Genomic DNA, 24911 nt, shown 5'->3' with positions numbered 1-24911 from the left:
GGGCAGGACCTCGACCAATATTTGAAGGGGTGTCTTGTGTGTGCACAATTTCAGCCATCATCCCTCACGCACCGCGCGCCTTTACAAAAGAGGGGGATGACACTGCCATGGTCAGATTTACAAATCTACTTTGTAGGCCCTGTGATTCGCTCGGCTAGGGGGAATAAGTACATGTTGACTGTGACATGCTTGTTTACCAAGTGGGTGGAATGTCTCCCAGCCCCAAATTGCAAGGCAGAAACTGCAGCTGCCTTGATGATTAACCACATCTTTTCCCGTTTTGGTCTACCTCAAAGGATTGAGTCAGACAGAGGTAGCCACTTCACCAGTGAAGTAATGACAAAGATGTGGGAGATACTGGGGGTCAAGAGAAAGCTGCATATTGCTTATCGGCCAGCTTCTTCCGGGGCCGTAGAGAGATATAACCGGACAATTGTGAGCATATTAAAGAAGTTTGTGGCAGATTCTGGGCCAAGTTGGGATATCCGATTACCTCTGGTCCTAATGGCCATCAGATCTACCCCTTCATCTGCAACCAAAATGTCACCATTTGAGTTGATGACTGGACGCAAGATGGTGCTTCCTCAGCATTTGCTCTACAGGACCCAAGAGCAGACACTGATAAATGCCTCCACTACCCATGAGTATGTAGAGAATTTAAGGAAACACCTCCAACATGCTTTTGCTTATGCTCAGCGGAATCTAGAAAGATCAGCTGAGAGCATGAAGACCCATTATGACCTGAAAACTTCCAGGAAGGAATATCAGGTGGGAGACCGGGTCTATCTATACAACTTCCAAAGAAACCAGGCAAAGCAGCGCAAATTTTTGCCTACATGGAAAGGACCCTTTGAGATCATCGACAAGATCTCCCCGGTGGCCTACAAAATCCACATCCCCAAAGGTCCTTTGGCAGCGGGGGAAGACAAGTGGGTACACATAAACCAGTTGAAGTGTTGCCATCCCAGGCACGCTCTGCAACAACTGGAGGAATCCTCTGGAATCCTAGCGGGTACTGTCTCAGACTAATTCTGTTCCAATCATAAAACATACCACATCTAGTCTCTAAAATATTGTGATTTGCATGAGACTGTCTCTTAGTTATACTGTTTTTTATCAAAATAAGAATGTAATGTTTCGTCATGATGAAATGCATATGCTGTCCCACCATCTCAACAGTGGTGGAAAAACGTCTATGAGTAGGTATTGCCGCTCTTCCTTTGTCGTCCTAGGAGAAAGAAGACCTTGAGACTGGCCAAGGAGGACGATCCGGAGACCGGGAACGAAGATCCAATGGGCCCAGTGGACCGCCCAATACTCCCATCAGGACTGGCGAGGAGAACCGATCGATCAGTACCGGATGGAGAAGAAGATGCTGAACTGTGCCATCTACAGAGTAGGAAGAAGATTATGCGGACAGACCGGTGTGTGGGTCAAAACCCTTGGGCACGCGACTCGCCATCGACTCAAATTCAAAGTGCAGTCGCGTGGGGGGGCTTGTTGGGTGTCCTGACCCACGTTTAAGCTATCATGCCACAACATTTGGTGCTGTGGGCTTAGAAAGTTCAAGATGGCGGAAAACCCACATGTGCGCCGAAATCCAGGAAAGCTGCGCAGTTTGTGCGCACACCAAAATGGTTGCCTCACTTGTCACCCACCAGCGCGAGAATGAAAGGCCGGGTTGCCATGAGGGAAATGGGTTGCCAAAGGAAAAACAGTAGCGCCGGTTAGCTTCAAAGCGCTTTAAAACCACCATTGGACTACCCGCACAGTAGTCTGAAACCATTGGGAATGGCAATGATGATTGCCAAAAGCAAACCCATAACTGTGGAGAATTCATTTTCTTAAATCCCAAAAAGGGGTGCAGTACCAGTACTCACCACTATCCAAAAGCCGGCGTTTTAAAACAACACCAGATTTTACTTTTTTGTAGAAAACTGAATAAATGAACCCAAAACATGCCAAAGAAAGACATTTTAAGAGGTGGATCCAATGTAAAGTTATATTCTGAAGTGACTTGAAGGTTTATAACAAGACTGGCTGAGCTGGGGATTTCAGCAGTTTAAGTAAATTTGGACTGAAAGACATTAAAAATCTCAAGGTTTAAGAGAAATGAGTGACCTACTTTGAGTGTCACATAGGTTGCAATTGTTTAAATGTCATAGTTTTGAACTTAGAATCAGCATTCTAGCTGCATATGTAAAAATGTTTAGTTTTATTTGAATGCAGAAACTGGGGAACAGAAATGACATGTAGCTAAAAAAATGGCTTAAGGAACTGAATTCTGCCTGGCAACTACCCCCATCAGGAGTGAAACTTGAGTCACAGCTGTGTTCCCAGGCCTAGCTGCCCGTTTGCTGGCGACACTAAGGATATGCCATCTCTCTGATAATTGAATTAAGGGGAGCCCCACAGAATACAGGAGCTCTGAACAAAGCCTGTCTTGACTCAGGCAAAGGTTTTATTACAGTGGTCGTAAAATGTAGCTTCCTCTTGGCAGAAGCTGGGAGGGGCACTGCCTGTGAGAGCAAGCTGGCTTGGCAGAACTGGATAAACCAGTATTTCCACCATGTGACCTGGGAAACCACACCCCTTTGTAGCCAGAATATTGTTTAGAAAAAGATGAATAACTCATGGTGCGGACATGTGAAAATTTTATAAATGATACCATAATTCTTGTGATTTTTCTGCCCACAGTTTAAGAGGTTTTTAGAACCGGTGGTATGTTCAGGGGGGTGTTAGCGGAAAAGTGGATATTACTCTAAATGTATGCATGTTAAAAATATGAAACTTCATCAGTTAATGTCCATACTCCCTGCGCACATGTATGTAAAGTTGGGTCAATGTCAGAAATTGAAAAATCAGTTAAAAAGTCAATTATGTGCCATTTCTGAATGCAAGCTCTTAGAAACAGCAGATTTGGACAGAGACATGGCTAAATTCAGCCACACCATGTATATGTAATTTCAAACAACTGTGTAACTGTGAAATATGGATTTTGATCATATATAGATTTGGGTGCACAGTTGACAGGGGAGGTTTTTCAAGAGATCATAAATGGATGACATCACTCTGACTCACAGTTCCTTCCCCAATCAAGTGAGAAATGGAAGTTTGACCAATTAGAAGCTGAGAGAGAGGTAGGGTCAGTGATGCTAGAACACACCCACATAAAAACACATAAAAACAGAGAGACAGGACAGATAGGGACTTTTCAAATCCATCTGCCGCTGGAAGCTCTGCCGGAAAAATCCATACTTTACCTCCATCAAACCTCCAGAGAGCCAAACTAGAGACTTCAATCTATCCAGAACTAGAGACCCAGACCAGAGAACCAGAGAGAGCTGACCCAGATCACTGTGAAGTGCAGAGACCAGAGGCGAGTTTAAAACCTGACCAGATCCATGGCGAGGCCCATTTCATTCAAGAATATAGTGTGAGTACCTAGAAAACTGTGCAGAACCAATCTCTTAGTTAAAATAATATAATCCAAGCTATTTTAATCTAAGTAGAACTGCCTCCTAACTGTCACCTGTCATTTGCAAAGCTGTCACTTGTCATTTCTAGTAAAATCTGTCACTTGGCATTTTGAGCTTTTAAAATTTCAAATCTGAAAAACGACCTTCACAAAATCGCTCATATCTCCGCGACCGTTTGTCTTAGAGACTTGCAATAACTTTCATCTGAAAGCTTAGAATCGTGACTTTCCTACGAACCTAGAATCGCATTCCTACCCCCTATAATTTTACCGCAATCGCGGAACACGCATTCGCGAATTTTACCGCGATTTGCAATTTCTTCACGTGTAAAAAGCTGCTGCTGCTTGCCTTCCATTTGCCAGAAATTCGTTTAACCTGCTAATTATCCCTGAATCTTTGCTAGTGTGGGCCTGGACTAATATTAACTAGATACCACTCACCCTGAACCTCTACAGGGAATTAAAAGCATTTTAGCATATTTTTCACTCCATTGCCAGCACATATAGAAGCATTTTGGGTTGTGTTTTAAACTTCTGTTGTCTAAAGCTTGCTGGGGTGAACTGAATTACAGTTGATTGCATTTCTGAGAACTGTGTGCTTCCTTCCATTTCCTTGCATTGTATCAAGGGGGGGAGGGGATTGCCAGAGAAAAGTGATTACATGGTTTGGTTGAAGTCATATTGAGTATTTTCTGTACTGCATTCATTGAATATTGCATCCACCTGAGCTTACATAAAGCATTCTTTACCACCTTCTTCTTTTGTTCCTATTTACCAGTGTGCTACCTTATCCATTTCATGTCAACTCCTTATTGATTATAGAGAAGCGTGTTGGTGCCAGATTCTCCGTTGTTAATCTTTATCATATCAGATTAAGTGTGCTATTCAATTATTAATTTATTATAAAGTGTGATATATATATCTATCGTTTAAATTATCAAATAAACCTTTTAACTTGCAAAACAGAACTACTTCTTGGCTCAGTGGGGTCAGGAGGATTCTAAGAGAGGGGTGTTATATAGGGGTAGTCATCCAGAACGCATGAACTGGACATAAACGTATATCAATAAGGGTTTTCATTCAGTATTATAGACTAGGCGTTGACTTAGCTGTAGTGTTTAATTGAATCCTCTTACAACAGTTTAGCCTCCAAGCCATACAAGATGATCAGAATCACTGTTCCTCTATAGTATTTAATGAGGGGGAAGAGGGAGAATTTACAATGTTTAAAGAACACCTTTTTCATTTATGGTAATACCTGAGTAATGTTACCCTGCACATCCGCCTCCACATTACACATTGAGGGGAACGCATAGACCATATATCCCAGGTAGACGACTTCCTGCACTCTCAGGATCGCCTGTTCCTCGAGGACCAATTGGGAGAAAGCCACTCTATTGCACGGCCGCCTGAAGAAAACTATTTTAGATTTAACTGGGTTTATGGAAATACCATTCTCCTTGGCATATTCGCCCAACCTATTGAAGAGACTCTGCAACCCCACCGCTGTGTCATGCAACAAGACGATATTGTCGGTGTAGGCCAGCCAGTGTATCTTAGTCCCATTGATAACCGGACTGGCCAGAGCCGACAATGCCAAAAAAGCCCCTAAATCTGCCAGAAATAAGTTGAAAAAGAGTGGTGCCCCCAGGGAGCCCTGTCTAACACCTTTCTCTGCCTTGATTGGGTCCGACAGATGGCCATCCTCATCGAGTCTTACTCTCAGGGTAATATTCCTATGCAACTCTATTAGCATTGAAAGGATGCCCTCGGGAATACCCAATTTCTGAGTGTCAGGTGTATCAACCCACGTTCAAGTTATTATGCTACAACATTTGGTGCTGTGGGCTTAGAAAATCCAAGATGGCTGAAAAGCCCACATTTGCGCTAGAATCCAGGAAAGCCGAACAGTTTTTGCGCACACAAAAATGGTCGCCTGACCTGCCACCTGCCACCCGACAGTGCGAGCGTGATGGGCCAGAAGTGCCATGAGTGAAACTTGGTGCCAAAGGAAAAACAGCAGTGCCTGTTAGCTCAAAAAAGCGCTTTGAAATCACATTTGTTTCTCTGAAATTCAAGCTCAAAAAGCCTATTTCAAACATTGCAAGATCTCCAAAATCTTACGGAACACCAGCAGACGTCTGCTAGAAGGAAGTCTTGTGTGCATACCAACTCTGGAAGGATGAAGAGCCTAAAATAATGTTCAGAACAAAACTGGCTGAGCTGTGGATGTCAGTAGCTTAAGTGAAATGGGATTTAAAGCCACTAAAATCGAAATGTTTAAAATAAATGAGTGACCTGCTTTTGATTGTCACATAGGTTGCAACTGTTTAAATGTCATAGTTTTGAACTTAGAATCAGTGTTCTAGCTGCATGTGTCCAAAATTGTAGGTTTGATTTGAAGAAAGAAACATGGGAACAAAAGTGACATTTGACTGAAGCCTGGCTTAAAGGGATTGAATTCTGCCCGGCAACTACCCCCGACAGGAGTTGAAACTTTCCCAGCAACTGTATTCACAGGCCTGGCTGCATTCTTCTGCCCCCACCAAAAGGAAATCACACCTCTCTGATTGAATCAGGGGAGGAGTACCTGGGAGCAGGGAAACAGAACAATGAACTTCCCTTTGCTCCAGGCAAATGCTAAATCAGGGGGTCATAAATGGCTTCCTCCCGGAAGGAAATGGGAGGGGCATTGCCTCTGTGAGCCAGCCGAGCTTGGAGGCGGGGACAGACAGACATTCCCCCATGTGCTTTGGAACCTAAACCACACCCCTCTGGGCCAGAGCATTAATTTAGAAAGATGGATAATTCATAGTACATAATTGTCAAAATTATATCAATAATATCATGATTCCTGTGATTTTTCTGTGCACATTTTAAGAGGTGTTAGGGCTCTGTGGAATGTTCTGTGGGGTAGTAGCGGAAAATAGGGTATTACTACAAATGTCTGTATGTTCAAAATCTGACACTTCATCATCTGATGTCCATATTTCTTGCGCACATTTGATTAAATTCTGGAAAAGTTTAGAGGTTGTGTTCTGGATGAAAAGGGTAGAATTCTGTCAGAAGAAGACATGACATCTTACAAACACAGGAATCGGATGGTTTGGTGCTACAGAAAATATGTTAACTGCACATATAATATTAGAAAAAGTGTACATAGATAAATATGCATTTATGTCAAAAATAGATTTGTGTGCAAAGTGACAAGGGGAGTGTTCTTTCTGTATGCCATAAAAAGGATGCCAGATGACTCACAATTCAGTTCCCCAGTCAGGCGACAGAGAATCCTATAGCCTATCAGGATCCTCAGAGGGTTGGGCATAGAAAGTCAGCCTTCCCACCCACTTTCAAAAGACATAAAAAGAGCCACTGAGACCCAGGTATGGATTCACCTTCCACTTTCTTGCGAAGCACTTTGACGGTAGACTCCAGACTTCAAATCCAGACAGATTCAGAGACCAGAACTTAGAAAACCAAAGACCAGCCAGACCACTGTGCAGTGCAAGAACTTTTGCCAAACCAGAGACCAGACCAGACCGCTGTGCAGTGCAAGAACTTTTGCCAAACCAGAGACCAGACCAGACGAGATCGCTGTGCAGTGCCAGAACTTTTGCCAAAACCAGAGACCAGACCGCTGTGCAGTGCCAGGACTTTTGCCAGAACCAGAGATCCAGACCAGCAGAGCAGAGAGAACTGCAGCTAAACCTGTTGACCAGATTTGTGACGAGGCCCATTCCTTCCAAAATTAGGAGTGAGTATCCAGCCAGAGCTGTGCAAACCAATCTCTTAGTTTAAAATAATCTAATTCAAACCATTTCAACCTATTTAGAACTGCATAGAAATTGTGTGTCCATTCTGTGATTTCGAACCTGTGAAAGTGTCATTTGTCATTTGAATCTTACTTTATTTCTGAGAATCTACCTCCACAAAATCGTCCATATCTTTTGAACCGTGTGTGCTAGGAACGAGTAATAACTTTCATTTTAAAGCTAAGATCCTCAGCTTTCCAACAAGCCTACTCATTATAGTTTTTCCATAATCGGGCTAGACGAACTCGGAAAAAGTGCCGCGAATTGCAATTTGACTCAATTTCTCCACCTGTCAAAATCGCTGACTTCTGCTTCCAACTGCTGAAATCCGTTTTCAACCTGATAATCCCTCATGAATCACTGATAGTGTTGACCTGAACCAATCTTAAGTAGCTATCACCTACCCTGAATCTCCTATAGGGAATTAAAATCATTTTTAGCATATTTTCACTTCTTTGCAAATCACATTTAAAGTATTTTTGCCTGTGTTTTAAAAAGCATACCAATTGCTCTAAGCTTGCTAGTGGGGAACTGAATTGGTATTGCATTCGATTGTATTCCTGAAAATTGTGTGCTCGCCTTCCATCTCCTTATATTGCATAGGGGGGGAGCGAATTGTCAAAAGAAAAAGTGATCATATTATCTCTCGTAGAAACCATCTCAGTTTATTTCTGTGCTGCATTCTTTTTCATCATTGCATTTCCATGAAACCATAAAGTATTCTCATCTACCTTATCCTTTCTATACCGACTCCTAAGTAATTAAAAAAGTGTGCTCATGTAAAATTATCCATTGTTGATCACTGTCATATTCATAAGTGTGCTATCAAATATTAATTTATTTATAAAAGTGTGATATATATCTTGTTTAATTTTTCAAATAAATCTTTTAATTTGCAAAACAACCCTACTTCTTGGCACAGTGAGGTCAGGGGGATTCAAAGAGAGGGGCATTATACAATGGGTTATCATCCAGATCTATGAACTGTCATAAAAATATATAATTAAGGGCTTCCCTTGGGCATCCCAGACTCGGTATTGACTTAGTTGGAGTGCTGAATTGAGGTCACTTAACATGAGTTTATTCCAAAGGCGATCCTTAATGACCTGATCAAAGGCCTTTGAGAAGTACACCTATGCCCCAAACAGTTGTAGATCTCCCTTACCCCTGGCGTTCTCACTCATGATTTTCACGGCAAGTGGATAGACCACTTCTGAACCCTATTTGGAACTTGGACAGGATTTGCACACATTCCACCAATTTTTCCAGTTCTTTAAACACGATCTTCATAAATAATTTTCTTTCAATGTCCAGGAGGGCGATTGGGCGGTAATTCACCAGATGTGATCGGTTTCCCCCTTCAACAAAGGTATAATTATTGCAGTTTTCCACGATGGAGGAAAGATTTTACTCTCCAGGATCTCCTTAAAAAGCCAGTATAGCATTTTAGACCATAAAGCAACATTATTATTTAGCACTTGATACTAAGTCCTGTTATTCAAAAGATAACTGCTAGATAGCATCCTGGCCAGGGCAAAAAAGAGACTTAACAGGGTTAATGATGAAAGAGAAAAAGAGAGAGAAAGAGAGTGAGAGAGAGAGAGAGACAGAGAGAGAGAGAGAGAGAGAGAGAGAGAGAGAGAGAGGGAGGAAAGAAGGGAGAGAAGGGAGAGAAGAGGGAGAGGGAAACGGTGAGGGAGGGCGAGATAGAGACCCTTTTTCTGCCAGGGCTGACCAGGCTCTGGACATTCAAAAAATGGAAAAATCAAAAAAGTGAAAAAAGATTACAAAAAGAAAAAACAATAAAAAATGAAAACAAAATAAAAAAAGAAAAGAAAGAAAAAAGAAAAAAAACAGGTGTGTGCCACTGCACACCACCCTGGCATGGATCAGTTTAAAAAACAAAAAAAAGCATCTTCTTTAGGTATGTCCTCACTATTTTGATTGAGCTTTGGCTTGTCTCAGGTGGTCTTCGGACATCCGAGAGATGCACCCAATATCTAACTCCTACGTATAGACAAGAGGAGCACAGAATACCACCTCATATGGACTTTCAAACCTGGGGCTGATTAGTTCCCCAGATAATAATGGTCTGGGCAATGCTGTGTATGAAACCATGGTCTTGCTTTCTACACGTGTGGTCACTATTCCCCCCTTCACCCCTTTTACTGCACGCCAATACGACCCCTGTGTGCCTCCGTCACGTCCCCATGTCAATTATTTATGACACATCAACATATAATATGTCTCCTTCCGTCAATGCATAAGCCGTTCATCATTGTGGGAAAATAAATAAAATAAATAAATGAAATAAATAATCTGAAGTTGCTAAAATAGGGGCCGTGCAAATAGCTTCTTTTAAGTCCTCAAATTGTCTAGTCAAGTCTTCAGTCTATTCCAAGTCGTCAGACTTTGTAAGAGTGGCCTTGTGTAGACTGCGTAGTCTAGGATCCATGCCCTACAATAATGCCCAATAAACTGCTACATTTCCTTCACAGTACTGGGCATAGGGGTGGTGCGTACTGCTGCTGACCTATCTGATAATATTTTTTCCCCATTGCAACAATGAGTCATCCCGAGTAAAGTACCTCCTGTTGGCTGTATTATAGCTTCTTTTTATCTGCCTTGTAACCTTTGTGAGCCAGCAATTGCAATAATGCAACAGAATCCATCTTGCACTGATGTTCATTTTCAATACATACCAGCCGATCACCCAGATATTGGATGATTGTGCTAAGCACCTGACTTCAGTGTAATCTGCACTGGGGTCACATCTCTCAGTAACCCATCATCATGTAAATTAACAGTCCATAATTGTGCTGGTACCATTTGCATGTTCGCCTCAAATAATAAAGAAAGTGTCACCACTGCCATCAGGGGGCACTCTACCTTCCTATACTGCACCATGATATCACAGGGGATGCAGATTTCCAAAACAATCTCCCCACTTTGCTTACTGTCGTCAAATAACTCCTCATCAGTCATTTTCTTTAACTATACTATCGGATCTATACATAGCATTGTGTACCCCTCACACTCATCCTGGTCTGTTCGAATCAGTTCTACTCTTTTTTCTGACACTACTAGTCCTTGTAAATCTAATTACAACATTGTTCCTGCCACCAACTCGTGTGGGACCATGGGTTGGAACTAAAATCTGTGGGCACTCACCAACACTTTATCGCAATTTGAGGCACAACTTTTACTAATACCAAAGAGAAGTATATCCAGGACCCCAGGAACACCATGGACTACTACTGACTCCTTTTCCATTGCATTGATTATTACCATTGCTCGAACTACACACATCCCTGGAGTGGAACACACTAACCCTTGATCTGTGAATAATATAGTTATGTTTAGTTTACTGAGCCGATCCCTACACAACAAGTTCAAAGGGGAACTCTCTGAATGTAACAAGGGAGCTCATACTACCTCCCCTCCCACTTTTATAGCCAGCTTCCCAGTGTATGGAAGCGTAGAAATAGCCCCTGAGAATCCCTGTGTGTAAAGAGTTGTACCTGATAATGGAAAGTTCCCCTCCAAGAAGCATGATTTAGTTGCACCTTAATCTACCATAAATATAAATTGCCTGTTTCCCATGTCCTCTACCTCCAAGGGCTCCTCTTCATGGTGTGCAGTTGTTAATAGGATTGGACATGCAAGTGCTCTTTGGGCGGCCTAATCAGAATATGTATTGGTCCCGGGGAATGAAAAAAGGCCACCCTGTCATTGTAATGTCATTGTAACTCCTTGGAATGGGGTGCCTGTTCCTCCTGCCATCCTGTTAAACTCTGTTCCCTCACCCTGCTGTAGCTGTTGCCCACATCGCCTTGCCTGTCAATCCCATAAGGGAACTGATTTTGACCCCATCACTCTAATTCCAATTCCTTGAGGCCCTTGGACTCCCTGCCCTGGAGGTGATGGCCCATAATTTAATCTCATCCCAGGCCTGATCCTGTATTTCCTTGCAAAATGCCCACATTTCCAGCAATACCAGCACTGTGATGTTCCCATTCCTCCTCCCCAGGGCCTTATTCTCCCATAGCCTCCTGCTCTTGCTCCTCGAAATCCCCCTCTTCCCCTTGGTGCTCCTTCATACTGCAGTGTGGGTTGGGGTACTGTCCCCACCAACCCATTGTCCCTGTCCTCCTTCGCTCCATAGTGCAGCAATTGTGGCATTCCCAATTTGTTGAGTGTCTCCTGTCCTTTCCCCCTGAGCCGGTTCCATCACTGCTGTTTGGACAACAACCTTATTTAGTTTCTTTTCCACTAGTTTTGCCTCGTCCGTTTGCCACTTCTGGGCTGTCTCCCTGTGCCGCTCCTTGATTCTCTTACAATGGTGGACAATTTTACTTTGTATCTCTGCCCACCCTTTGGCTTCAATTCCCACAATTTAATCTAGTGCCTTCTAGACCTCTTTTGGTAATCCCATCTTTACAATAAAATAGAAAAATTGTACTGTCTCAACTCTGGTCCTCATCATCACCCATTGTGCACTCCATTAAAGGAAGTAAGTCAAGGGTATCTTGGTACATCCTTCATAAGGCATCCCATACCTCACTAAAGGCTGCTCCATCATGTTCATTATCTACAAGACTTATCCCAGAGTAGCCATCCCTTGCCAATATGTCCCCAGCCTGGTACCCAACTATGGCAACCAGTAAACTCTTAATATCTCCTTGTACTAAGGCTACCCTGTTTTCATATTCATAGATCCATTTACTAACTCCAGCTATAAGCTGGGGGAGAGCTTTAAACAAATTATTTTTGTCCATTTGAGGTCATGGCACATACTGTGTTATCCCTACTCTTTTATGTATAAGAGGCATCTGCATATCTATTTTGTTTTCTACCCCCTTTTTTCTTCTGATTTTGTACTATCGCCATTAAATCTGGTATATTTCTTGTTCTGTCCCTCCTCACTGCCTCTTGTGGCAGGGACGGGTTTATAGCCACCTCCTCTACTTGATCTCCTTCTTGCCCTGCCTCTTCATTATTTCTATCACCTTCAACTTCCCATTCATTTTCCCTTGTTTGTTCTACTTCTTGTCCCAGGACTGTCCATACCCTCTTCCCATCATCTTTTGCAACACAAACATTTCTTATTGCTCCAGGGTTAAACCTAAAGAAAAAATCTCCTGGCTTCCAATCTCCTATTTTCTGCACTAGTACCCTTATTTCTTGTGATTCTTCTTCAGGTTCTTGTAACCTGACTAACCTTTCCCGCAATGCTCTTAACTCACTGTCTATGTCAACTGTGGATCATCTGGGTACACAGATGCTACGGGCATATCAGTGCTTGTGGAAGGGTTATATGGAGGTGCAAAAGCTCTTGAGTCGCCCCCTAGTTGCTAATCCTGATCATCCTGTTGACACTCTCTCTACCATTGGAGTCTATGGGTTTGTATACCCTACTGCAGGTTTAAGCGTTACAGGGTATATCACCTTACAATGGATCTCTTTTTCACCTTCCTGATCTTCCATATCCCCAACTAATTGCCAGCGATCTAGAATCAGTTTTCTTTTTTTGGGACTCGTTCCCTTTATATTTTTCTGGTACAAAAAGTGACATTTTTTTGTAGCATGTTTCTGTTATAGGAGCCCTGCTCTGGCCAGGAGCAGGACATCCCCCCTTCTTTCTTTCTACTATGCATTGTTTATTTATTCTGTCACAATACAGTGGCAGAACCCTATGTATGTGTTTTATTGGAGTTTCTTCCTCCATAATGTTGTACTTGTCCCTAATGCTTCAGTTAGACCCTATCGCTATGCATGCTTCAGCTTTTTACACAACAATACAGATCAACCCACTTTTTCCCCCAACCCTTACCCTTTTTCCACTCTAATTTCACATACACATACACACACCACAACTCACCCACCTTCCTTCCTTTTTTACCACAAAAGACAGCAAGAGAAAATATACAAAAATAATTTACTAAATTCCAGGCCCATTCCTTATACCGAGCCACTTTTGTTTTTCTTTATATCCTTTGTAATACCACCTATTGCTTTTATCGTCATAAAAGAATAATGTGTGTACTACCTTCTCAACCTGTTATGGCTGAGGATTGATCCCTTACCTCCCAGCCCTTATAAGCTGGGGCTCCCTTTCATCTCAGTTTTCTGTATGATGAGGATCACTTAGTTCCCATTATGTTATTTGCTGAGGTTCCCATCCATCTCAGTCTTTTCTACACTGAGGATCACTTTTTCATTTATAAAAAGTAGAAAAACAGAAATACAGGACAATTTCAATACATAACACACCTCCTACCCACTCTACTCCTTAATACATCACCTGAAATCCTATTCCATAATACATCACCTAAAGTCCTATTCCATAATACATCACCAAAAAGTCCTATTCCATAATACATCACCAAAAAGTCCTATTCCATAATACATCACCAAAGTATCATTCACATCACCATATCATACATACATATTTCCATGTGGTTATTACTTGCAAGAGTATACTCACATGGGCGTGCTTCACTTGAGTTTTCCTCCGTTACGAAGTCTCATGCTGGCCTGTCTTTCTGGAGCCACGCCCTGCTTCATTGAGCGGAGAGGATTTCTTTTAAAATGGCTTCTAAAAAACCGCTCAGAAAACGTGTTTTTTTGATTTAGGGGACCAATCACTATAGATGGGCGTGGCTGTTTGGCCTTGGATTCCCCAAAGTACAGGGCAAAACTAAGATCACGCCAAAGGCCACCACTGAAAGGTATCTCCTCAAGTATACAGGTACCCATAATCACACTCGTACCAGATTAAAGTTCACCCCTCTATGGAATTAAGGCCAAGAGTCTTTATCTTGCAAGGATAACAAGTTTAATCTGTACAGAAATGAGGATGGGGGGCCAAGAATTCTGCTCCCCAAACAGCATTCTGTCCCTCTTCCGTGGCTGGCTCCTGCAGACTGGTGGCAAGTACGAGAGTTATATACAGTTTGACTTGGTCACTGGATCCTGGCATGGCTCTTCCAAAACTGTCATTCTTCCCTTACAAGGGATGCTGCAGATTTCCTTCCTGCATGGCTGGGTTTCAGTTTGAGACAAACTACTTAGCATATTGCTAGCTATGCAAGAATACATTGTAGCTCCTGTTTATCATCAGTTTGCTACATTATGAACATGTATATATAAACACACCTTCCTGCCATACTCTCCACACTTCACTCAATTTACTCATATTTTATCCGGTCCGGTAATTCTCCTTAAAAACCTTGTTTTTACATAATGTTGCATTGTGTGCATTGAGCCTTTTAGCCTGCATGGGTTTTTGATGGACAGGAAACAGCTGCTCAGCCATTTTGTGTGCTCTGCCTGAGGTAGCTGAACAGTATGGCAATGTCTGTAGTCCATTTTTAGCCCAGGCCGCATTCCTTTTGGCATAGAGCATTCTGCTCTTTACCGTGCTAAGAACTGCATACATTTTAGCATTTACAAATTAATTCAGCTAATGGTTACACCTTATATTTATATACTAACTATTTTCCTTTAGTGGCCACCAATGTCTGCATGTGATTATATTTGCATGAAAAAGGCTTTCTCAGTGCTATAGTGCTTAGAAAACAGTCAACAGAAGTCTTGCCTTATTGTAAAGAGCTTGCTGGGTGCAGGTAGGTGCTAATTCCTCCTCAACAGAATCCCCAAGTAGTTGACCACTGTGGGAATGCTGAGGAGCTGGAGAGCTATGTCATTGCTGGACCTAGGCGGCAGCTGGAGGCAACAAGCAAGGTCGGGTCACCACAGGATGTAGAGAGCATTGCAGCAGTGTTCCCTCTGGCACTGGAAGAGGACCGGTAGTGCAAGACAGCATCTGTTTTAGAGGATTTTGCCATGGGCCGGCCAGCTTTTGGTGCTGACATAGCTTTGCGCATCAAGGAGGCAATTGTGGTATCAACCTGTCTGGCAGTGAATCAAGTGAGCCAGGTAAAGCTGTGGAGCTCCACTCACTGCAGAGTGAGAAGCAAGATGCTGATGTCATCACTGGACTTCGGGAGTGCATCCCACAGAGTATGTTCTACTTGATACTTTGGAATGCTGAGCTGCTGCAGCGGCACTCTGTGTTCTGAGGAAAATGGGCTGTCCAGGCTCCAGGCAACGTGAATGCTCATGCATGGAAGTGAGGAAAGGACACTGGTGTGTAGCTTGTCAGTGGCCCCATGGGTGCAAGATCTCAGGTGAGGACTGTGGTTTGTGGCAAGCTCCCAGGCTCTTGGATCAGAATGGAACCTGTGTAAGGGGGAATGACTTATGGATTTTGGATTTGTTTATATAGTGCACAGGGGCACGGGCTTCACGGTGTGTCATAGAGGAACCTGGAAAATATAGGGATGGTGCATTCCTTTATTTATTTATGTATTGCATTTGATTATATGCCCAAACCCAGAGGTATCATGGCGTAGGTTACATAGTTGTGGAAGAAACTTACAGGTTACAGGAAAGGAACATCATGTAAAAAGATACTTACAGGTACTGTGGGGCCAAGTGATTTATTTGACATTTGCGATTGCAGTACTACGTGGCAAGGAGGAGTATGTATTATGCAAATCTACGGGCCTTCGAGTGTGAACATTGTGGGGAATTCCAGGACTATTATGTAGTTAAATTGTTAATTTTGTAGTTAGAGGTTTTGTAGATACCTTTTGGATGGGTGGTATCTGGTGTGTATATTATTCATGTTGTGGCCTCTGTGTAGAAAATCTTAAGAAGCAGAAGTGCATTTTTAACAGGCTCCATTCATTTTGCTTAGGTCACATTCATTGGTAGCTTTATTTGTATCGCCACAGGAACAATCACATATTGCATATGTTAGGCATAGGGCATGGACTTCTTAAGTGCTAGTTGTACATTCCTACAATAGTCCTGTTTTCAATGACCATTTCTTGCATTTTGAGTTGGAAATTATAATATGTGCTGTAGGAACACCTACGATGCTTTGTGGTGCATTTAGCATTTTGAGATGTTGGACGCCTATCATCACATTTGCAGAAGCGGTGTTGGACACCTATTTGGAGTGATTATGGACACCTCTGTGAGAATTAATTGTTGAAATGTTCAAGTAGAAGAGATGTTTAATACACCTATTTGAAAAGGTGTGGACACCTATGTGACCGTGGATGTGTTGACATGTTCAGGTAGAAGAGGTTGGGTGTTGGAGACACAAACACCTATTTGGAGAAGTGTTGGACACCTATTTGGAGAGGTATTGATCCCCTATGTGAGCATGGAAGTGTTGATGTTAAAGTGGAAGATGTGTTGACACACCTATTTGGAGAGGTGTTGGACACCTATGTGAGTCTGGAAGTGTCTGACTTTCGGATGTTAGTTAATCGTGTTGGAAGCCTAGGTTTTTGTTTTTTGTGGGGCTGGAAACTAGGTTAGCTAAGTGGTGGAAACTATACTGGTAGTTTTTTGCAGAGGTGTTGGACTCCAGGGTGTGATTCAGATGTAGTACATCATTGAAGTTGTAAGCTGAGGGACTTGTGCTTGGTGACTGTTTGGTGTTTCTGCTCTTGTGTTGAGTGAAATCTTCAATATGTTATATGTGTGGTATAGTCATGTTTTGTGTCTGCCGTGCGTGGAGGTTGTTCTCTCTGGGTTAATGCTTGACTGCTATGATTAAGTGAGATGGTTTAGTGTGAGGATAATGTTGGAAGTTGGTCTTGTATTGGACTTATACTCACAGAGATATGGTGGAAATTAAATGGAAAATGAGATGGTGGAATTGGAATGGAAGCTGTAAGGGATGTACATTTTTGCTCAGTGCTATATTTGTTATGTATGTCTCTTTTGATGTATCCATTTGTTATTTCACATATGGAGGGTGATGTGGTGTATCTAAGCTTATTCCTATGTACCAATATCAGTGTGGATGTGATGTCATGAACGCCTGGGTGTAGCATGGTGTTTGAATGTTCTATGCTGAAGGTTCCCTGGATGACAGTTGGTGAGAGGCTGGCTTAGAAAGAGGGTGGCCAGTGGATGTGTCCTCATGTACATGAGTCCTGTAACCTGTAACCTGACTTGTCTATCCTGTAACTGAAGGAACAAATGTTGCTTGTGTACATGGCACTTTTTCAAAATGTGACTTAACAGTCCACCTCTCTTTCCTCCCACTTGCAGTTCTCTTGTTTGTCCTCCATCTCCAGGTCTGACCTCACATTAAAAACACACACTTCCTGCTTTCTGTCCCTCCTACATGTTTTCCCCTCCATCCTGGTGTCGATCCTATTGCCCTGGCCAATCTGGATCTTATTTCTGTATCTGGGGGGTGCGTGTGAAGTTGGACATTCGTAGTAGCGGCCTAAACCCTGCCATCATCTTACGCATGGCTTTGCCATGGTGTAGTAATGGTGGCCCGGAAAGGTAGCTATTCATGTACTTGGGATTGGTTTTCACTGTCCCAGTGGTAAGTCTCATGGAAGAGAGTTTGTCTGTCCCTCTGCTTGGTCCCTGACGATCTAGGCATTGTATGGTTTGTTATGCAGGCTTTCTGGTTTATTTCAGCAGCACTGCAAGCTCCTTTTGCCTGCTGTGTTTAGATAAGGCTTTACCAAAATGCCCCTTTTCTCTGCGTCTCGGATCCCAGAAGCTTTCAGTACATGTTAGTATGGATGTTGTGGCTACCCTTCTTCTCTGAGTGCTTCTCCTCTTGCGCTCACTGTTGTGGTTCAACAGTAAATTTGTTTTCTTTCAAGAATTGCATAGATTTGGATCTAGATTCATGCACTGAAGGATGAGATGGAGGATCGCTAAAAGAAACAGATGCATGCTACAAGTATGGCAGGAGTTGCAGGCGGACTGCACAGAAACATAATACTACTGGGTAGGAGTGGGGGCGGGAATTGGTGTCCTTTGAATAAATGTTGCCCTTAAGGGTGGGGCTAGTCCTGGATTCCTACCTGCACCTGCCACACCCTGCTAAGGAGGATACTCGTCCCCTCTTTACAAGGCCAGATGTTTTTTTTTTGTTCACACCATCCATCCTTCATCCATTCATCTATCCATTCACCCAACCACTCACCCACCAGGAGGATATGGAACAATAAGAGAGTGCCCTGCCGGCTCCACCCCCCCACCATAAAGGGAGACGGGGCTCACCGCCAGGCGAAGCCGCGAGGAGAAGGCCAGAGGACAAGGCCTGCACTCCTCTTTGCAGCTCTTCTGCGAGTGCCTCCATCAGCTGAGCTTGATCAGCTGTCTGCAGCATCTAATCTTCGTTTCGGAGCCCCAGCTGATCCAGCGTGTCTCGCGCACATTTCGGAGGCCCCCACCATGGAAGGCATGATCACCGACACCAATGCTTTTCAAAAAGCATTTTTTGAAGTTCCCGCCGAATTCATGCCTCTTCCCGCCCGCAGCCCGCAGCCTGATACGGCTTCCCGCCCTGCCGGCTCCATCCCCCCCACCATAAAGGGAGACGGGGCTCACCGCCAGGCGAAGCCGCGCGGAGAAGGCCAGAGGACAAGGCCTGCACTCCTCTTTGCAGCTCTTCGCTGCTCGTCTGCCATTTGCCACAATACTATGCAACGTCACAGAGGTAAGGAGCTTGCCCACTGCCACCTCCTCCTACACCAAGACTTGTCCACCAGGAGCTCCAGACTACGTGCTCGCACTATAGAGCCCACCATCAGCTCCAATCCCCTTCCCACAAACATCCGCAACGCGCGGCTATGCTCCCGTATCTCGCAACCCACCCCACCCACCTACTTGGCCATACTCAGACGGTTAACCACAAAGCCAAAAACCTTCACAATTACCCCCAATACAATAGCAAATGATACACTCCACCCCACCCCTAATTGTACCACCTCTACCCGCAATTTCTCCCCATTTGTGCCCACCACCTCTAAAACTGCGCCCCCAGTGCAAAATGTGTGATGTGCAATTCTTCTACCCCCATTGTGAATGCTATTGTGCCAAATGTGATCTCACCTATGCCCACCACCACTAAAACTGCACCCCCCAGTGCAAAATGTGTGATATGCAATTCTTCTACCCCCATTGTGAATGCTATTGTGCCAAATGTGATCTCACCTATGCCCACCACCACTGAAACTGCGCCCCCCAGCGCAAAATGTGTGATATGCAATTCTTCTACCCCCATTGTGAATGCTATTGTGCCAAATGTGATCTCACCTGTGCCCAGCACCTCTAAAACTGCGCCCCCCAGTGCAAAATGTGTGATATGCAATTCTTCTACCCCCACTGTGAATGCTATTGTGCCAAATGTGATCTCACCTGTGCCCAGCACCTCTAAAACTGCGCCCCCAGTGCAAAATGTGTGATGTGCAATTCTTCTACCCCCATTGTGAATGCTATTGTGCCAAATGTGATCTCACCTATGCCCACCACCACTGAAACTGCGCCCCCCAGTGCAAAATGTGTGATATGCAATTCTTCTACCCCCATTATGAATGCTATTGTGCCAAATGTGATCTCACCTCTGCCCAGCACCTCTAAAACTGCGCCCCCAGTGCAAAATGTGTGATGTGCAATTCTTCTACCCCCATTGTGAATGCTATCGTGCCAAATGTGATCTCACCTATGCCCACCACCACTGAAACTGCGCCCCCCAGTGCTAAAAGTGTGATATCCAATTCCTCTACTGCCCCCCACCACGACACCACCGGAGCCCCCAGCTCCACACAGACCATGCCCACCACCTCACCCTCTCCTCCCACAGACCCCTCCCTAGCCGTCACAGAACCCCACCTCAAATGCGCCATGATCAATGCTAGATCCATCAGCGCCCACGCTCTAGACATCCACGACCTCATAACCACCCATGACCTTGACCTGCTCATGATATCAGAAACCTGGGTACATGAGGCCTCTGGCCCTGCGCTCTCCCTGCCACTCCCTTGTGGCTACTCCATCACCAGACAAGATCGCCCCTCTAAAGGTGGAGGTGTCGCAATCATCGCTAAGGACTGCTATAGTATTAGAAAGGTAGAAAAATCCTTACATAACAACAACAACTACCTCCAAGTCAAAATTATCCTCTCCCCCATCTGTACCATTGCCGCTCATATTGTCTATCGCCCTCCTGGCCCAGTAGGAGACTTCCAAGCCTCCCTCATCCATCTTCTATCTGACAACCTCAAAAAACACTCGAAAGCCATTCTCCTTGGGGACATCAACCTAGGCCTCCAGGATAAAAAGGACCCAGCAGCCAAATCCCTTGACTCAGCCCTAACAACACTAGGCTATAAGAACACCATCTTTAGCCCAACGCATACTCAGGGCAGAACACTCGACTGGATTGCTCAGCACAACTGCCCACTCATCATCACTTGAAACACTCCTACCCCATGGTCTGACCACCATATCATCACATTTAACATCCTCACCACCAGCTCCTGTACCCCGCCAGCCCAACCCCTACCACCCTGCCTCACAAGAAGCTCCCACCCGCTCACTAAGGAAAGACTACTGCCCTTCCTCCAAGGCCCAGCCTTCAGACCACCTTTTTCCACGGACCCAGAAACTCTCGCATCAACCTACGATGTTGCCATCAAAGCAGCTATCAACTCCATTGCCCCACTAAAACCCCGTAAATACAAACCCACCACCCACTCTAACTCCTGGTTCACCCCAGACTTGCTCGCACTCCGAAACGAGAAAAAGGCAGCACTTACTCAGTGGCAAACGTCCCACACTGACAAAGACAAGCTGATATTTAAAGCCTGCTCTACGGAGTACAAAAAAGCTATCACCCGGGCAAAATCCAAATCTTTTGAATCCAGAATTTTTCGGAAGCCCAATCCAGCACAAAAGAAATCTTTGCAATTTTTAGGGAGCTAGAGACTCCTACTCCCACCCCCCAGAACTTCACCAAAGACAAAGCCTGGTGCGACGAAATTCAAACGGCAATGCTAACAAAACTGAGCCGCCTCCAAAGCAAAATACTAGCTACCAAACAAGCCCTGCCCAATACTCATATCTCTGTCCCACCACCAGCCCAAGACCCTCCCCAACCCTTCTCCTTCAAATCCATACAGGAAAAGGACATCATTAACATAATGAAGAACATCAAACCATCCAACTGTAAAGGTGATGCCTGCCCAGCCACTCTCATCAAGGACTGCACTGAAGCGCTTGCTCCCTTCCTGACAGCATTTGTTAATGCCTCCTTCGCAACAGGGAAATTCCCCACCTCCCTAAGGAAGCATGGGTCCGCCCCCTCTTAAAAAAAACAACTCTCAATCCCACCTCCCCCAACAACTATAGACCCATCACCACTGTCCCTTTCCTCCTCAAAATACTGGACAAAGCAGCCTATCTGCAGGTTCAGCACTTCATCGAAGAAAACAAACTCCTGGGACTCCGCCAATCTGGCTTCCGCCCGAGACATGGGACTGAAACCGCCTTACTTGACCTGAAAAACCAAATGGACGATGCCAGAGACATGGGCAAACCAGCTCTTCTCTTACTCCTTGACTTATCTGCAGCGTTCCATCTCGTAGATCATGACGTCCTATGCCATCATCTCTCCTCCACTGCCAAGTTCTCCCCTGACGCCACAGCATGGATCACCTCCTTCCTACAAGACAGAACCATGCAAGTATTCTCTGACTTAGCCTCTGCCTCACCCACTATCATACTCTTTGGCGTGCCCCAAGGCTCATGCCTCTCCCCCACACTCTACAACATCTTCACACAACCCCTCTTCCTCATCCTCGACGCTATGGGTATATCCTACACTAACTACGCGGACGATACCCAGATCCTCCTTACCCTCACAGGCAACTACGACACTGACTCCATGACCCTTAACAACCTCTACAACACCATCCAAGCCTGGATGGCAGACAATGGACTATGCCTCAACTCTGACAAGACAGAACTCCTACTGGTAGGTTCCCCCAAAACGCTAAAAAAACTTGACTCCCAATTCAGTCACTTCACCATCGACACCATCAAAATACCTGTTTCAGACTCAGTCAAAACTCTTGGAGTCTATCTAGACTCTAACCTTTCCATGGACAGACAAGTCAACGCCATTGCCTCCTCAGCCGCATATCATGCTAAACTGATCAACGCAGTCAGGCCTTTCCTCTCCAAAGAGAATTGCCATCACCGGCTCCAGGCTAGACTATTGCAACGTACTCTTCCTAGGAACTTCAAAAAGAAACTTGGAGAGGCTACAAGTCATCCAGAATAGTGCTCTCCGAGCAGCCCAAGGTATTGCCAAAAGGGACCACATCTCGGAAGCCAGAAAACTAGCCCACTGGCTCCCAATAAAGGAGAGAATAATTTTCAAAGCGCTCACACTGACACACAAATGCATCCATCTCACTGCCCCCGACTACCTCTCACAAAGAATCCACTCCGTCGCCTCTACAGGACCAACAAGATCACCCTACACCAACATGCTCGCTGTGCCACTAGTAAAAAGATCCAGAGCAGGTGGATCCAGCTTCCCTTATCTCGCACCCACTCACTGGAATGCCCTACCTCCCACCATCCGCAGTGAGCCCTCCCTCCTCGCCTTCCGCAAAGCAATGAAAACCACCCTCTTCTCATAAGGTCCTTCGCAGCAACATGAATACCAACCATAGGACCCACTGCTTAAGTTGTATTGACCAACCGCATAAGCGGTAATGATAACCATGCTTGTACCTATCTGTAATATGCCATTTACTGATACCATGCCTGTAACTAAGCTCATGCAAGTAACAGCGCCTCAATGCCCCTGGGCTGCTTGCGCGCTATACAAATTTAAATAAATAAATAAATAAATAAATAAATAAATAAATAAATGTCGGTGGTGCATATACACATTATTATATATGTCCACCTCTAAATAATCCCATGTCCCGGGAGGATAGCTCAGCAACAACATGTGTGCCTTGGAAGCAAGATGACACGAAGCAACACAGGTTCGATCCCCGGGTCCACACTTACAAACCTCTGGGTGTTTAAGCGCGTTATAAATACGCAACTAAGACAAAAGAAAAATGCAACAATTCCTGTAACAGCGCCTCGATGCCTGTGGGCTGTGTGAGTGCTTTAAAAATGTAAATAAATAATGAATAAATAAATAAAAATAAACTACCCCATCCACAATCAAATCTTTGATCTTACTCCCTTGAATAGATCAGCAGGTATGTTTCAGTGATGTATGCAGACAGCTTGCTTGAAGAAATGTGCAAGTGAAGGTGGCTCATCCATAAATCTTCTTAATTTCAATATCCCGGTCCCATACTGTCACACATTTAGAGACAGTGGACGTAGTGTGTAATTTCACAGTGCTTATCTCTGTCTCCTCATAGCTTTAGCTCTACATTATTGACCAATTGTTAAGTGGGTTGACATGAAGATCGCCCATAGATTCTTCCAATTCTTAAAATGTGATCACATGGAAAAGATGTCCCTTCCCTGTGTCCAATGAGTGTGAAATCCTTTAGGGACAAGAAGAAGGCAATAAAGTGTACCCACAGGCAGTCAGTGACATGTGGGTAGTGTCATTTACCACAAATAGAGTAATTATTTAATCATTTTATACCATGCCATAGACAGATATTGCATGCTTAAAGAACCAGGAGGTAACGGGCAGGAGTAAACAAATTGAAGGGGGGGTGTAGGGACACAATTGTTTGGGAGGATTTGAGGCAGGCCATATTGACAGATACACAGCCTGAAGCCAGAATTCTACAGAAGTGTGCATTATTTGTAATTGACATTAACTACAAACAAAAGGAACCAAACTCAATATGAAAGACTGTTTATGTGCAGACTGGTTGACTTGTGAATGGAGAGAACTGGTATCACAGCTGTTGGTAGGCATCTTCCAAATACAATTGTGAAAGTATGATTGCTGTCCTCTTTTCACCTCTGATTCTCCATATTTGTTACTGATACACTCATATCCATTCTTCCAAGACCATTATGTCTATCTGAATGGCACCATCTTGGTGCAGGGCCCTCAGCACAAACACCTCCTTTTTGATAGGCATCTCCTGCGTCTTATCAACTTCCTTCCTTCTCCTGCTACTCCTACTAATACCTCTCTGATATCTCCACCACTTCCTTCTTCTGCCACCTCACTGGCACCCTCCTCATCCCCTCTGTAAACTATTCCTTCTCCTTCTTCCTCCTCTCCACACTTTTGGGCCATCTATCACCTCCGCAGGGCGTACCTCAATCCTGTAGCCCTCCATGGAAGTCTTGCAAATGTGGCAACCTGCTCCACATCGCTACTCTCAAATCTCTCTCTCTGCTGTCAAACACTCCTCTGACATCTGCCACCTCCTTGCAGAATTGGACCTAGATGTTTTCGCTCTCACCGAGACATGGTTCATGGCTGGCTTTGTCACAGGTTTTGACACTCTCATCTCTGATGGCTACAAGAGCCTGTGTGAACCCAGAACCAACTGTCCTGGAGGTGGAGTAGCTCTGATCTTTCTGGAGTGGGTCCCTGCTTCTGTCATTCCTATGTAAGTTTACTCCTCCATTGAATTCCTGGTGTGCAGGCTCTCTATCTCTCCTGGCCTCTCTCTGACTCTAGCCACTATTTACAGGCCACCTGGCCAGGTCTCCTTCTTCCTCTAAGAGTGGTTTAACCTCTCCTCTTCTCTCCTTGCCTCTACTTCTCATCTTCT

General features: G+C 44.3%; 1 protein-coding gene across 1 annotated transcript in view; it reads right to left on the bottom strand.

The window, feature by feature from the left end:
- BRINP1 (BMP/retinoic acid inducible neural specific 1) overlaps positions 1-24911 on the bottom strand; it is a 619275-nt gene that overhangs the window by 33237 nt on the left and 561127 nt on the right. The gene's annotated exons all lie outside the window — the stretch shown is intronic.

Source organism: Ambystoma mexicanum, chromosome 8, assembly GCF_040938575.1.
Source record: "Ambystoma mexicanum isolate Mex_15411 chromosome 8, UKY_AmexF1_1, whole genome shotgun sequence".
NCBI classification, from domain to species: Eukaryota; Metazoa; Chordata; class Amphibia; order Caudata; family Ambystomatidae; genus Ambystoma; species Ambystoma mexicanum.
Note: the sequence above shows the minus strand (reverse complement) of the source record. Positions and strands in the feature narration are given on the sequence as shown.